Source organism: Simochromis diagramma, unplaced genomic scaffold, assembly GCF_900408965.1.
Source record: "Simochromis diagramma unplaced genomic scaffold, fSimDia1.1 OVJJ01000061.1, whole genome shotgun sequence".
NCBI classification, from domain to species: domain Eukaryota; kingdom Metazoa; phylum Chordata; class Actinopteri; order Cichliformes; family Cichlidae; genus Simochromis; species Simochromis diagramma.
Genome location: NW_024386945.1, coordinates 2,708,341 through 2,725,183, shown reverse-complemented (window position 1 = coordinate 2,725,183; position 16,843 = coordinate 2,708,341). Strand labels below are relative to the sequence as shown.

The window sequence follows — 16,843 nt, the reverse complement described above, 5'->3', positions numbered from 1 at the left end:
GAAAGTAACGAATTCAAACTGAAAAGGTGATATTTCACATTTTGTCTCCATAGAAACCAAGACAACATGTAACAACGGAAACTTGAATTGATATTCCATCTGTTTCCTGCAAATCTCTCTGTGATATTGTTGTCTATTACCAACATCTGCTGTAGGAAAGAATCTGGAAAACATTGCCTCTTGTTTCCAGTGATGCAACAATCCAGAAGGCACATATCACCCTTTAGTAAACTGTGGTAAGCCTGAGCACAGTTGATTGCAGTAGAACAATTATTTACAAAACCAGTTACGAGTTTACAAAATCACTACACCAGACAAACTACACAATAACCCCACATTTTAGGTCTAATTTATTAGGCTAATAAAAAATACCTCATTTTAGCCTCAAAACACTTCTCAGCTACCCACTATAAAGTAGGTGTATACAGAAACATAACATTCTTCAAGTGACTTGCATGAGGTGCTTTTCCAAACTAGAGTTAAGAATGGACTGGAAAGTAAATGTGATATTGTTGGGTTAGGATGCCCCCTGCTGTGGCCTTAGGGCCAAACTGCAAACTCAAAGTTAAAAACGCAATAAACAGCCTATTCTTTTTTTTTTGTTCTCTCCGGAAACAGTCCGACAGACACAGCTACTGCTGCTGTTCACCATCAGCTCAACATATGGACATTCTTCACTTGACTCTACAACTTGATGATCAGTTTTTTCAAGCATAATTTTCAGAGAGGAATGGCCAACAATGAAGAGACAGCAACATTCAAGCCTAATGTCTGCAGAAATATTATACATTAATGCCTTGGTACTGGAGGTAAAAGATCCAGTTAATCTACCTCTTTGTGCCTGATAATAAAATAATTTAAAAACAAATTAATCTTCATAGAGCCCACACGGGGAAACTGTACGAAAAAAGTTACAGGAACATCTTAAAGTTAAAAAGTAGCTACTCACTGAACTTACCAGCTGGATGTGCCAACATAGCATTGCTGTCCATCAAAAAACATGTATCGCCACTTTTGACTTTTTATAAATGTAATGTGCTCATTCTGCTGTGTCTACTCTCAGGTGTAAGAACTCAAATAACTAATGAAAATAAATGTAGTAGATTTATAGAGCCTTTGCTTTAAAAAAAAAATGCAATTCAAAGTGCTTCACAGGTCTAGGTCCAATCAATAATCTATGTTAAACCATGAAGCTATGTTTTTATTACTCATCTTGTTGCGATGTCAGAAAAGAGAACACAAAGAACAAACAGTACTAACAAAGTTTAAGAAGAAATAATTTATGCAGACTAAAGCAGTGCTCAACTATGTTGACGTTGGGTAAAATACTAAATCAAATCCTATGTTCTGCAATCTTTTTTTATTTACTTGAAAGTAATGAGTATGAATCTTCTGCTGCCATTGTTCTAGGTGAATATGTTGATGTAGGTTAATACAGTGTGGCTTGTCAGGGAAGGCCAAGAAAGAGGGCAAATCCAAGGACCTGGATGAATGTCCAGAAAAAAATCTGAATGAGAGGCCGGTCTTATACTAGTATTTTGGGGACAAACTGGACTGAAAGGAAACACTTTGTTAAACCGCTGGTGTAGGAGAGCAGTGTGAACCAGTGATGAACAGAAGCAACTGAACCCAGGAGGTCAACATCAGTTTTTTTGCCACCTTGTGGTGGACGGTAGAAGAATCAGTTTGCCAGCAAATACTCCCGTTGATCTTTGGCATTAAGCAGTGGTGTTTTTTTGAAGTGGGTAGGAAGAAGAGGGAAAATTCCAGAGAAGACGCAGAAAGCAAAGGTGAGGAGTTAGACAGAACAGCAGGACTTCCTCAAGACCTTTCTTCTGGAGCATCTCTGTAGGTCACTGTACCTTCACACACTCCTCTGCAAACCATTAAATCCAGTGTGGAATCCAGTCTCTGTCAATGCAAGTGTTCAAAAAATATTAAAAGACTTAAATCTGTCCCTAGTATACTTGTTGTGCATTTAAAGCAGGGAACAACAGTGCTGCCATGTGGGACGAATGACGCATGAAAAAAGATTGTGTAGGCTATGAAGGAAACTGACAATAAAAAAGCCAAGTGGTTACATGTATTGACCTACAGGGTCTCCCTGCTCTGCCACAACCTTCAAGCTTTTGCCTTTTGTTTTTTATAAAACAAAACTAAGCGCACATAACTTTACCATCTATGACAAGGCATCATGTGATGCAACAATTTACCTTTGCCATTTGAGTTATTGGCCTCTCTGCCAGTAAGTTTGCTTCATGCATTGTACGTTTTCTTGAAGAAAACTCCTCATATAAAGAATACATCCTGTGAAGAGATGGATGCGGCTACCAGAACCGAAACCTCCTCTTATGCAACACCCTCCGCAAGTTTGCTACTGAAAACAAGAAGCAAGTTACGCAGTAGTATCTTAAAAGATGTCACACACAAATAGAGGGTAATTTGCTGCATAGTGAGAGAAGCCAAAGGAACAGAGACATCCATGTATCAGGTGAGTGTCCTGCTGTGATCCAGGAAGCTATGCCCAATCCGCGGCCATACCATGTGAGATACATGGGCTGTATCCCAATTCAGGGTCTGTAGCCTTAACGGTCCACAAGGGCCGCGTACTCAAAGACCGGTAAGGCCGGAAGTGCGACGCTTGTGAAATGGGACAGTCTAGCCTCCATGCGCTGCCCAGGTTGCCTAGCAACCATGATACTAACAGCTGGAAACGTTTCATACAGCATTGTTTGACAGAAATGAAGGAGAAAATCGTTTGTTCATTTGTTTGTTTGTTTCTACATGAGCTTTGATCATTCTCTGTAAGATTAAGCTCAGCTATTGAACGGCGTATATTTTAAAGTAAAGGCTTTAAAACCAAGTTAGTACAAACGTCACTAATGTCACATAACTTTGCCGACATGTGGCCAACAGTAATGTTTTAATGTTCTTCGTTATTAAACATTTGCACATAAATAAGTGACATAATATTCAGTACTTACTTAAAGTTTACTCATTCGCGCGCAACTCATCCGCCGTTTTTTTCGGCAAAATTATCCACACCCACCGCCGCGCTATGCATTCTGGGATAGGTTGGGCCACGAAGTCTACACCGCCACATCCTTAAAATTCGGGGAAATTAAGGACGCATTTGAGGGCCGCATTTCGAGCAGTCTTCGAATTGGGACAGCCTCCGTCGCGTCGCTGTGACGTAATCGGCTTTAAAATGCGGACTTTCAGGCTGCAGACCCTGAATTGGGATACAGCCATGGACTACAGTTTCTTCGCACACTTCAGCCAAGTGAACACCTGCAAGTCAATCCGACAGGGGAAAAGTGCTGCCGATCCAACAATGGATTCTCTCATTTACTTCACTTTCACACTGAGATGATTCCAGGCTATTTAAAAAAAAAAAATTGCATGCTTACTTGTGAACATGTGAGTCCAATTTTATGTTTATATACTGTGTGAATGTGTTAAAACTTTTTGGCTCTCTCTTCACTGCCCCTATTTTTTCTTCTTTCCTCCTTTGATATGAGTCGATCCACTAGATTCAATGCTGGTGAAACTATACCACACCACCACCACTGATAACTTACAACCCTAACCAACCTCAGGAAGAAGAGGAGACATCACAGTGTCACTATTATACAGCACCAGATGACAAATTAAGAAGCTTAACATCTTCAAACGCTTAATTTTTTTTAACATGATACAGTGTCGTGTTATTGACCTTAGCACTAGAAAGTGTGCACCAGAAATTACTGGTAAATTCTTATGTGGTCAAATGTATCTTGAGGAGGAAATCACTACAGATATTTTTTTTTACTCTTAACAGCCTTCGGACATTATTTGGCCAAGCTCCAGGTTTTTATAGAAATTGGGAAACTGCCAGGCTAGGAGTTGAGATAGATTAGCTTTGGGTTGTTTTTTTAAGACCAACCTGTCAGATGGATGCGTTCATGTCTGTGGAAGAAGGCTAGCAATTAGCACAGAAATGCTGCGTATTTAATTTGAATATAGACGAGGCTTCGATGCAGCGAGTGCGTTGTGTGGAAATAGCCTTGCTATCGCTAATTCAACGGCTGAATGGGGCACAAGTAGAGACCCAGGACGTGAGGACGTTTGAAAAACACGCATGTCCACTTGTGGTCACAGCGAAACAAGTAAGTGCATTTGAAATATTAAACGGCGCACTGATGATTGTGTAAAGTCATTTCGCATCCCAAATGTGTACCAAAATAGAATTATTGCTTCATTTAGGTATTTAGTTTTACATGAAACGTGTGTTTTTTCATGCTCCTGATTTTATTTATTTATTTACTTATTGGATGTACGTGCTAATCGTTGGACAAGTGGCACAGAAGTTGACCCTTTATTTGGTTCAGCTGACACTGGAGGGTTTTAGTAGATGAACTGTGCTTTTCTAGTCTACTGATTATGTCTAGGCCTGGGCTTTGATGAGTGAACTCCAGAAGCTTAAATGTTATTCCTTTTGAGACATTTAAAGGTGAATCTGGTCTTATGCTTGGGATCATTGAGGCTGTGCATTACCCAACTTTGCTTGAGTTTCAGCTCAGGGACTGATAGCAGTTCACCCAATTCATTTTTATTTATATAGCGCCAAATCACAACAACACTTGCCTCAAAGTGATTGTAAGGTGAAGACCCTACAGTAATACAAAAAAAAAAACCAACCCATGAGTCAGATGATCTCCTATGAGCAGCACTTGGAAACAGTGGGGAGGAAAAACTCCCATCACGTGAGGCCCTTAGCAGCCTAGGCTCATTGCAGCAGGGAGGTTTCAGGGTCACCTGATCCAGCCTTAACTACAAGCTTTATCATAAACTTTTAAGCCTAATCTTAAAAGTAGACAGAGCACCTGTCCCCCAAAATCTAAACTCGTTGCACAGAAGAGGGGCCTAAAGCTTAAAGCTCTGCATCCTATTGTACAGTGTAATACTCTCAGACTGATACCCATCAGTCTGAGAGCAAAGTGCCCTACTGGGGCGATATGGTACTATGGCATCTTTAAGATAAGATGGGGTTGTTCAAGACCAATTTTGGATTTAACAGGGAGTGAATGAAGATAAGCCAATATGGGAGAAATATGCTCTCTTTCTAGCCCCTGTCAGTACTCTCACTGCAGCATTTCGGATTAACTAAAGGTTTTGGTGTTTGCCATCGGATTTCATGGATAGATGAGGCTGGTTATCATCTGCAGTGTAAATGTGTGCTATGCCTTCTAATAATGCTACCTAAGCAAAGACACCCCAATAACTTTAGTTTGCCACCTCCATGTTTCATCGTAATACATATTATGTTCTGTTTATAGAATTTTGTGTTTGATTTACCCAAAATATAATGAGACCACTTTCTACTGAGCAGTTGAATTTTCAACCACTGGGTGGACGGAGCATTCTCCCATCTACAAAAAAGATTTAAGGATCCTCAGTTTGTGTTTTGGCAAATTCACAAAAGCCTTTTGTATTCTTATTGGTTAGCAATTGTTTTTGCACTGCCACTGTTCCATAGCTGATTTTCCACTGTCTTTTGATCAGTGAAGTCTGACCTTTACTGATATGAAAACAGCTTGCTCCTTGTATGCTTTCATTAGATATCTTGTAACTTCCTCAATGAGCTGTCACAGGAGGAATTTTGGATAAGCTGCCACTCCTGGGAAAGGTAAATGTTGTTCCAAGTCATTTCTGTGTGTGGACAATGTATCCAAAGTTTTGTAGGCCTTTCCAGATATATATTTCAATCAGCTTCTTTCCTTTTATCTTCTTCTATTGTTTCTATTTAATTTTGGGACTGCAAGGTACCGGTGAGACTGTTTAGCCAACATTAAGCTATGTGATAAACTAAGTGGTAGAATAGTTTCCTTTTTTAGTTTAATAAATATAACTATCATTAAAAGCTTGTTCCAGGACTTTTATAATTATTATTTTCTGTTGAACTGAAACAGTTTAGTTTAAAATAGAGAAATTGACAAAATCAGTAAGAAGACAAATTCCTTTTTCATTACACTGTATTTGAATAGCTTTTACATACAGTACTGTTCAAAAGTCTTAGGCCGTCTTTCATTTCTTTATAATTTGGTGGGAAACTAGAAATATGGGGCTTTGTTAAAACACATATGGAAATAAAATATATAAGGCAAAAACAGAATCTGTATAATTCTAATGAGCTTGAAAGTCAACATTTGTATTGAACACATTTTTTTTTCTTCATTAAACTTCATCAAATGTCTTGAGCAAGCTTTCTTGCCATTTCTTTAAGTAGTAGTTCTCCAGGCTTCTTGAAGAATGTTCAAAGGTCAAAGATCATCCAACAGTACTGCAATAATGTTGAGGTACAGTCGATGACTGATAGTTTTCTGTAGTGTATTTTCTATCAATGTATGCCTTTGTGCATTAGCAGCATTTTTCTGGTTCATTATCATGCTAAAAGCTGAGCCCCTTTCCAATCAGACTGCTTCATGATGGGTCAAAATCTGGCAGTTCTTTCCCCACAGTGTGGGAGACCCATGCCTGCCCCATTGTTATCTTGATATTTTTCATAGATTCAGCTAAAAAATGGCTTCTTTTTTTTGGGCAGACCACTAGTCCTTAAAAATACAATTTAAAGTGGCTTCTTTGCGAAGTTGTCTTTTACATGTAGACATATCACTGATTCATTCCTTCCGTCAGTCTTCTCCTGCTTGAATCATTCACAGATTAGTTTTAAGTGGTTTAAAAAAAATTGAAAGATCCTCAGAAAGCCTGTAGAAGTTTTCCCCAAGCCCACTTAAAAATACAAGAAAGTCTCACTCCTTAAAAACAACATTAAGAAACAATGGATGGCTGGAGAGTTTTTCAAAGCACTGTTGATGCAGTGTTTTTACTACGCAGTGAGATAACGTTGCGTCGCATATTAGGCCAATTTTTCCAGAATAAACAGCTGCGTGAGCTTGGAAATTCTTATTAATCATATATTCAACGTATCAATGTCCTCTTACTTCGTATTTAAACCGGAAGTTTCCCGAAAGGACTCTTCTCCCTTCGCCCGTATCGACTTCCGCCCCGTGCCTGTTTGTAAACATGCGTCAAGACCACGTGATCCTGTCGACGTATTTCAGAGCCCCGTCCAATCAGAAAACGGGGGTGTGTGCGAGTGGGCGTGGTTGAATTCTGTTGCTGTGAAAATGTCGATGGACTACGGGTTTTCATTAGGGCAAGGGACCACTCTGGAGCCAATGTTAACCAAGAGGTTGATGGGAGGTTATATCAGCGACGAAGAAGCAGTTATAGTGAACCGGAGAGGTTGCGAAAGAGTCGCTGTCGGTAAGCAGCCTCATCATCAGATCTTCAGGAAGAAACTGTTTATTTACATCTACCGGCTGCTCCTATGAGTCATGTAACATAATCTGTATGTATATAGGCTATAGTGCCCCTACTCTGGGTGATGAGCTGTTTTAGTGGTGTTTACTAACGTTCTTCGTTTGTTTGGGAGGGGGGGGGGGTTGTTTTTTTTTCTGTGTTATATAATTGTATTACCGTTGAGCTTTGCTTTTTTAAAACTATAGCTAATCGTAAAACAGTTGCTATGTTTCGTTTTATTAAAGGCCGATTAAAAATTACGCATGAACGTGATATGATTATTATAGTGCAGTGCGCAGTTTCCAGGGTTGCTTCCCAACGTTACCCGGAAATAATTTAGAGAAAAAAAGAAAAAGTATTTGCTACAAACTGTTCCCTTATAAAACATGTCTGTGCGCATTTGTGGCTCATTTTCTTCGGAGACAGTGAGAGGGGCAGAGTTGGGTGGGAAGGTGTGCTGGATGCTTACTGCAGGAGGATGTTGCGCACTTCAATTTACCCCCGGAGTGAGTGGTCCGTGCATCCATGCGGTACTGCGTAATAATTTGTTTTCGAGAAAGATGTTGCTAACGTGTTTGTTTATGACTTTTAGTTTGTCATTTCGGGTGCAGAATTTAAATTATTGAAATTTAGGACGTGTAGTCATGTGCATGAGTGTCTTGATTGAGTAAGTTTAAAATTAAGTTACAAAACGGGGTAAAACTAGTTTACCTTGAAAACTGTAATTCATAATAGGTAAACCATAGAGAAGCTACTACTCCTCCAGTCACTTTGCGTGATATACTGACTTTGAATTGTGTTATGATTGCACCTGTCAGAGTGCGTCACGCTAATATAGCACAATTTATTCTTAACATGTTTAAACTGTCATGTTGAAAGTAATAGAAAATAAACAATAAAATATGACAAAACTTAAAATTATGTAAGATGGGTTTTTTTCTTCTTCCGCTGTTCATGAGCAAAATTACATCCTTGAGTTACTAATTTCAAAACTTGCTCCCGATTTATTTCTAAAGGCTCATTTTTTGTTGTTTGTTGATGTTTATTGTGTGCCCCTGTTGTACCAGTGCCTTGACTCAGCTCCATCCATCCAGAGGTTTCTGTCATACGCACTTTTTATTCCTGATGTAAACAAACCGTCAGAGGGCAATACCTTCGATCCCCAAAAGATGGCGTGTTTATGCAGGGTTACAGAACAGTTTGTTCTGAAGCAAGAAAGTTCTCTAAACACTGTTCTTGGAATGAGTCAGATATTGGGAAGCATTGATGCAACACTACAGATTGAGGGTGAAACAGCAGCTTGCGCTTCTAAATGAGGGGTAACGAATGTATTTTTCATTCATTTTTGTGCCTGGTAATGTTAGAAACCTCCAAATGACTGCAATCCTCTTAACAACTCGAGTTGCTGACGTCTTCAAATGCACATTAAGGGACCATTTTCAGGGTTGAGATTGAAATGCTATAGGAATGTTTCTGGAATTTAACGTAGTTAAAATAGACGACATAGTTCAACGTAGAAATAAAAAATGCTTAACCTCTCAGCTGATATTGCTGTTTATCTTTTCACAGAGCAAAAGTAGAGACACGCTCAACTTCCCTTGAAAGGTGAGAACCAGCACACTTCTCAGAAAACCAGGTCAGCCAAGTTTTTTGTAGAACAAATGGCAGAACAGAGCAGTAGTCCATTGTTTTTGTCAAATGTTATCCAAAAGTCAAGTATCTGTGTGATATTTGCAATATTTTTGAAGGTTGTTAAGTCAAGGGTGTGGCCAGTAGTTGGTGATTATACCTACAAACAACATGTCACATTTTAACGTGTAATATGTTACTTTTTGTTACCCTACTTTATCGTTTTTAGATATATAAAAGTATGGACTTTTAAATAATATTTTTGTTCTAGATCATATCATATTTTTATCTATCCATCTGACATGGTTTTTTAGGAGCTTCTTCCGATGGCAAAGCTCTGCCAGATGTCTCTTCATGATACAGCGACTGATGCTTAACACTTCTGAGAGGCAACTTGAAACCAGGTAATAAAAGGTAAAAACTGTTTTGTTTTACTTAAGACAACATAGATTTTAGACTTTTTTTCTTTTTTAGCCTCAGATCAAAAATATGCGCAGCTGCATTCAGGATTTTTATTCTTTGTTCTCATTGCAGCCAGAAAACAATATCAATGGAGCTGACTGGGCACCTTTCCAAGGGAGAGATTAAGGTTTAGGAAGTGGAACAGGCATGGCTGATAGATGACATGGCTAAAATTAACACACTACCCACTGGATGAGGAGAATAAATAGCTGACAGGAAGGACCAACACTTTAAAAGCATGTACCCTTAAAGTCACATAATATAACTGTCAGCACAACCATTGTCACACTAAAACTTCCTGTTCCTGTTAGAGGGCTACAGATTGGACCCTTTAGCATTTCCCAAGTTATCAAAAATGCTGGAATATCTAGAAAGATTGGAAATGAATGAAATTATTTCATTTTATTCAATTTTAGAAAGTTTATGTTTTGTAGATGGCCAAGTTTAGAAATATCTGCAACTTAAAGTAAAAAAAAATACTGCATCTTAAAGTAGTAGGTTAACTTAACATAAAGTGTTGCACTTAATAGCATAAAGCTCAATGTGAAAATATACTTCTTAGTCTTTTTCTAGTTATTTTGCAAGAGATGCACAGGACATCTTCATCCTAGAGGAGCAGATAGACCTCCATCCTCTGATCAATAACCTCTACTTCTACCGGTCTGCACGGAGCAAACATGCTTTGATCCCTCGGATCTCTTACATTTCCCATATAGCTCGAGGGTGAAAGCTGATTCTTTTAGCAATGCTCTTCTTTCTCAATCCTGTAAGGTGAAGCTGTGGGCTCTGTGTTCTTGGGCTCCAGTGGGGAATTAGGACATCACGAGCTACAAGTGCTTTAGGGAAGAAAATTTACAGCCACATGAAATGCTGGAAATCTACACTTGCAACTGGAGAATAATGGAAAATTTAAGGCATAAAAATAGAGAGCTTAGTTTGTGCTTCAGAGGCTCAATGAAGCCTTTGAACTCACTGTAAAACTAAAAGGTTTAGGAGATCAGTGTGACCGGACTGCAGTAGAAAAAAATATTCTCAAAACATAGTTGACATCCACTTCAGCACTTGAGTACAAGCTTGCAGTTATAATGTTAGGCTTAAACATTTTCCTCCGTGTTTTTAAAAATGATGAATTATTAATCAAAGCACTAGTTCAGTGTTAACATTGCTGTGTATCTCTAATATAAATAGGTGTGGTGGCGAAATGACCAGCAAACTTTATTTGGCTTTCGGTAGCTGAGACAAAGCTTTTGTTTCAGTTTAGTTTATAAAGGGCACTTTATGCTTCTGAAATGTGAACAGACCTAATAGGGACAGATGAGCTCATAAAAGGGACAGAACCAGGCTTGTTCCTCTTGTCGCCCTGCCCGGACGCTGCTTCCTATATTGTTTGCATAGATTCAAATATCATTTTTGTTACGCTTAGCTTTCTTCAGACTAATTTTGTATATTGACACTGTGAATACATTCATCTAGTCTGTATATAGATTTATAGTTCGTATCTAATAATATACTCCGTCTGTTTTTATCTCTTTCCACAGACCATTGCGTGAATTTGTCGTATCGTCCGCAGTCGGTAGGAATAGCAGTTGTAGTGTTCACAAGGTACCATACTGTAGTTCAGGTAAATTGTCGTGTCTAATGGAATATTAACAGATTGTGTGGAGTCGTTTCATAAGGTAAACGGAATGATTTTAATGGTTATTGTTTTTAACTTTCTCTTTTTATCCTCCTGCAGTGCCAATGTCTCATTTATATTAGAAATGAAGAAACATCTGTTCGAGGTATGTGAACAATCACACAAACTGCAACCCGAATTCTTAAAATAAACTCAGCTAATGTTTTACTGAATCAAAGCAGACTATTTATAAGTCGGGAATCGCAGTCCTTTTAAGGACATCTAACGAAGTACCCATGTTTAAATCTTATATTTTAAAGTGTAATCACTTTAAAGTATAAGCTTACATTCTTTTTCACAATATACATGAAACGGTTAACAGCACAGTGTCCTGTGTTTCCTTTAGGGCAGGGCTGAGGTTGAGAGCACTGAAAGAGGAAGTATATGTTGTAGGGCTATTCACGGTCTTGATGTGTCAGAGTCAGGATGTGATGGTCAGTCACTTTGCACTACATATATTTTTCCTTCTCTAATCTGGACCTTGGCGACTGAATGCGGAACCATATGCATTCTACAACCTGTACAATGAATCTACAGTAAATCACCATATTAGGTAGATACAGCATAGCCACACAGTGTTAAACAGGGTCCTGTTTGTTTCAGAGATAAGTCGGATTCTTCCTTAGACAGCTTTAAAAAGCCAAAGGACCATTTTAGTGCTTATGCAACAGATACACACTCTGGTGATGTGCCTTTAAAACCAGTGGCTTGTCAGGTGATCGAGGAGGCTCAGTCAGTTCTGCCTCACAGACAGAGAAGCCAGAGTGTGTCTCTAGCCGAGAGCAGAGAGGAGAGTGCCAGAGAGAAGGGCAGCGGAATGAGAGAGACCCAATTATAAGGGACATAGGGGGAAATGGGGACACAGCAACGTCACAGAGTGGGGGAGAGGGAGCCTTGGTGGTAGGGTCCCTTTAACTGCAGTCTGCTCATGCTCACTTGCCTTCTCTGGCACCTAGCAAGTGTGTTTCTGGCTCAGCTTGATCAAGAGGCTGCGTTGTGTAGCCACAACAGTGGTATAAAAGCACAGAGAATTAAGTGCTGCGTCACACTCAGGAAGAGGAATTGCGTGGCTAAGCGCGCGTGTGCACAGCTGTGCGTGTGTGTGCGTGAACGCGCACGTACATATGCATTTGTGTGGGGTCTATTCTGTTTCTGTGTATATGTGTTAGCTCGAAGTAGCAATCTAATGGCAGTTCTGCTGTTGCAACAAGATGAAAATAAAGAGTGCGTGTGTTTTAAGAGCCAAGCAGAGGGAGATACAGAGAGGGAGGGAGTGCAAGCCAGAGAGTGAGAAAGAGAGAGAGATTTTGGATTAGTTGCTACGTCACTTTTTCATGTCGGGAGAAACAGAAGCTGAGATAACAGAAGCCCAGAGTCATCGTCAGTCGGTTTCCACCTGGAGTGAACACAGTGGTTTCGGATAACCTCGCCTTTCTCCTCCTCTTCCTCTTCCTCCTTGGTAGTTTTGATCTGCTCTGCCTGTCGCTGCTTTCTGTGTGTGTGTGTGTGTGTGTGTGTGTGAGCGTGTGTGTTTGTGTGCGCGCTGTGTAGTTCCTGTGAGCTGATACCGGAGTTTCAACATGGATGCTGAAGATGTGACATAGTTTCACTAGGTCTTGTTATGATAGCAGGGTAAGGTGTGCGTAGGGTGGGCAGAGGTGCGACAAAAGGGTTAACAAAAGAATATTCTGGAGAGTTCTTAATATCACGCCGAAGCCCAGTCAGGAATGTTTTGCCGAGAATTATCGAGGCATTCGAACAACGCTTCTTTTTTCCTCCTTTTTCTTCTTTTTGTCAACATCACCTCAAGAAATCCGGATGGCTACATTAGTGGAAATAGGTGAATATAGTGGTTGCGTGGCGCTGTCTGACCTATTATGAAACAGAGTATTACATGTGTAATACACCAGCATTTAGTTGTGTGTACAGATGCAGCAACGTGGACAGCATAGAAAATTAAATGAAATTGCAGAATAAGTTTGTTGTTAAATTTAGGCACACAAGTGACATTATTTTTTATTGTTTTGTCACCACGCATATGAAGTACATGTGTACGTATACGCATATTCACATTGTTGACTGTAGGCCTACTTTTTGTGGTTAGCTTACGATGAAGCTGAAGCAAAGAGTGAGCATCCAGGAAGAGATGTACGTATGTGTGATGGCAGAGACTGTTGAGGATCCAGCTGTATCATATAACAGCATGTGGCTAGTGGCACTTTTATCATGTGATTTGTTTTGTTTTTTTTACCCTCAAGGGCTACTGGGATCTGGCAAAACCCTTCCCAGGACACATTTGTTTCTGCGTAGTTAGGAGAGACCGGGATGATGACGCAGTCATTTATGGGCTGGACTTCTCTTTAATCAGTACACAGCTCGTATCTCTCCATTTCTGTCCGTCTGTTTATCCGTCTCCTGTTCTCGTTCTCGGAGAAAGGGACAGGCGGAAAGAGCTAAATGTCATGGCTCAGGTTCAGAGAGAGAGAGACAAACTGATAAAAGAAAGATAGATGAGACGAGAGGGAAGTTGTTTACCTTGTTCTCTTGGTGACTCTGCCTTGGCTTCTCTCCAGTTCACATGCAGTGGACTTCCTAAAGCTGCTGCATCACAGGCCATCGTGCCAAAGCTGAATCCTCATTGGATGGGAGGAGCTCCCCTGGCTCCACGAGCTTCACAGCAGTACTTTATTGGTTTTTAGCAAGCAAGTAGCTGGAGTTCAATACCTAACTGATTGGGGAGGGCTCTTTTTTTTTTTTGTTTTGCTGTTGCAGAAACACTTTTCCATGGATACAACCTTAGCTTATATGTTTATATGACTTTGTATTGTTCCAAAGAGTTAGGAAAGTGGCAGTTGATAAATCAGTTGTTTAAAGCTGCGTTTTCACAAGTAGTTCTTTTGTGACGTAACGATCAAAACAGTAATGACATTTCTGACTGTCCCTGTCTCTTATGGGCATTGTTTGCACCGTGTTTTACAGGTTATATGAATTTCAGGTCTTTAAAAACTTATAACATGTACACATTTATTAGAAGGTACTGGGATCCATAGAAGTTTCTCATTTCATTTCATATAAATTAATATTTTTTTCATACCTTTTGTTAAGGCATGAACATTATTAACGTGTGAAACGACAGAGGTCCATTTAAATATGTTTATTTGATAGCTGTTATATTTATTCTGTGTTCTCCTTATCCTTGCTTCTAGATATGTTTTTGTATTTTTGCCTCAGAGCTGCTTTGCACAGAGTCTCTAGGCTGTACCAGATTTAATTAGAATTTATGAACTAGAGGTACATCAAAGGAATTATGTCTTGTTTTTTTCTCAGGTATTCAAACCACATTACATATTCACTTACAGGACCTTGCTCATTTAGAATGACATATATTTTACTTTCTTGAAAATCAAAGGAAACTGTAGGACCTGTGAAATAAAATGTTAAACGAGGCCTTGTCGTTTACTATGGACTGAGCTGATCAGTATTTTGTGCATAGCGCTCTCCCTGGCGCTCAGATACCTGAGTACTTATATGCTGCAGATGGCAACTTCAGCAATTATATAAATCCTCAGAAGAAAGCGGTTTTCTGGTCCTTTGTGCTGGAAGTCCAGTGTCCACACTATGCTACATTTCTGAAATGATGCAAGAGCGCGTGTGGCTGTTCAGTGGTCTGCATTGCAGCTCCTGCCTCTGGAGTCAGTGTCGCGTCTGTGCCTCGCTCTCTATTCTAAACCTGCTGATGCTGTAAAAAGCTTTTTACTCTCACGGCTTTTTAAAAATGTTCCCCTTGTAAAGATGATTATGAAGAACATGATTTCTAGCATCACCACTAAAGGTTCAGTTCCAGCTATGTTAAAAATATTGAGAAGGGTCGTGGTCTGTCGTGCCCCCTGTCCATCCACACAAGGCATAATGTAGCACTGTCATATACAAAAAATACCGTGTATTTGTTCACTGCATAAAATTGACCGATCATACTTGTTTTGACAAGTACAGCTCTAAGCAATAATGTTACTTATCATGCATGTTTCACTGCAGTTTTCTCCCAGCATTTTAATCCCAGAGAAGTAAGGACTGGTATTTATCGTCGTTATTCGCGAGGTGCTTCACAGTTCCACTGTGAATCTGTCGATGACTGCTCTCTGAAGGCCTCCTGTCCCTTTAAATCTTTTATAAGCATTACACAACAGGTCCAGTGGCACACAAGCAACAAACAACCCGAAAAAGAAAGCTCACAGGGTTGGGTCGAGGCAGCCAGGGGAAGGAACCAGACACCTACAGACAGACAGGCCCTCTGATCAGAGCCGTCACTGTGGCTACCACGCAAACACACTCGCACACATAGCCGTATTCTTCCTCACACACAACCAACCGCAACAAACAAACAAAATGGTTTTGCTTGGTCAGTCTGAAGCCTGATAAGGGCTCGTAAATGCCGTGGGGATTTTGTCCTTCCTCCCATTGTGAAAATCAAAGTTGATATTTTTTAGGCTCATGCTAGGGCTCCCTGATTTGGTCTTTAATCAGTTTAAAGACTAAGTAGTATTTGTGGGAGTTGTCTTTGTAAAGATGGAGGAATTAGGGCAGAGAGTGTTTTCGCAGTTTTAAAGCAAAATCCATTTCATTTGCATGCAGAGAGCAAAAATAGAAAAAGAACAAGGATCGTAGAAAGGATTGGGTGGTTATGTACTTTGTTGAGGCACTTGGCACAAAGTCGGTGAACTGGCCACTACCTGTCGCTGCCCCACCCTCCCAGTGTCTCATAGCCGTGTTTCTGCGTCACAGCTCACATTGCCTGCGATTGACTGCTACTTCCCTGCTTTTCTCTTTTAGTGGCTGGAGAGCAGCATACAATCATCCTCTCTATTCTTTTGAGCAACCGAGAGAAGAGGATTTGTCAAGGTCTGTTTGCATAGAGCTGCAGGTGAGCCCGTATGTTAAAGACATACAGTACAGTGGCAGGATTTTCTGTGTATCTGTTCTTTTTTGGCCCATCACACATCCACGAAGCTTGGATCAAGTAGCAGATCAGCCGCGTGGGCGTGTTAGAGAGAACTAGATTGAGACGGAGAGGTGTTCTGGTGCTTTCTCAGTGCTTTTCATTTCATCTCTCTCTCTTTATCTGCCATCATCTGCTTCCCTTCTCTCCGATTTCTGAACAAGGTCAGCAAATCGAACTTACTTTGTGTGTACAAACCCGAGCAAAACCATCATATAGTTGATCACGCTTAACGTCCCTCAGCCTGCCTTGGACTGTCATCTTCTTCCATTTAGAAACAAGATATGAGACGGTGAGGCTTCAAACTTGTCGTGCCTTTTACTGTTTCACTGGCATGAATTAGCAAGAGACACAGACGTAGCATTGTTTTAAAAACGAACTGTTCTATTTACGAAAGTTAAAGCCTCTAAATTCAAGACTTAACATGACACAGCCTCTGAATGCTCCTTTCAGCGTGATCTTGCTGAAGTCGACTTTCCCACATCCAGTGTGCGACTCTTTTGTGATTAAATGCCATGGATGTTGTGTCATTTTCTTGTGGGTGTTTAGTTAACGCATAATTCGCTTCTGCGAACAGAGCATTATATTCACAGAGCTACCAACTGTTCTGTGAGCATTGCCTCTGAGTGTGACTCCTGTTTCTATATTAAATAACATTTTAGGTACCAGATGAAAATATGTCATCTTAGAGTAATTAATCCAGTGTCAGTGAAAATAAGTCATCTCAAAAGGATGTG

General features: G+C 40.1%; 1 long non-coding RNA gene across 1 annotated transcript; it reads right to left on the bottom strand.

The window, feature by feature from the left end:
- Positions 1-606: 606 nt before the first annotated feature.
- Positions 607-2,628, bottom strand: LOC120737340. Its single transcript, XR_005696732.1, has 2 exons — positions 2,214-2,628; positions 607-1,911 (listed from the first exon to the last, which is right to left on the bottom strand). It is a non-coding gene; the product is annotated as an uncharacterized LOC120737340 (long non-coding RNA).
- Positions 2,629-16,843: the final 14,215 nt, after the last annotated feature.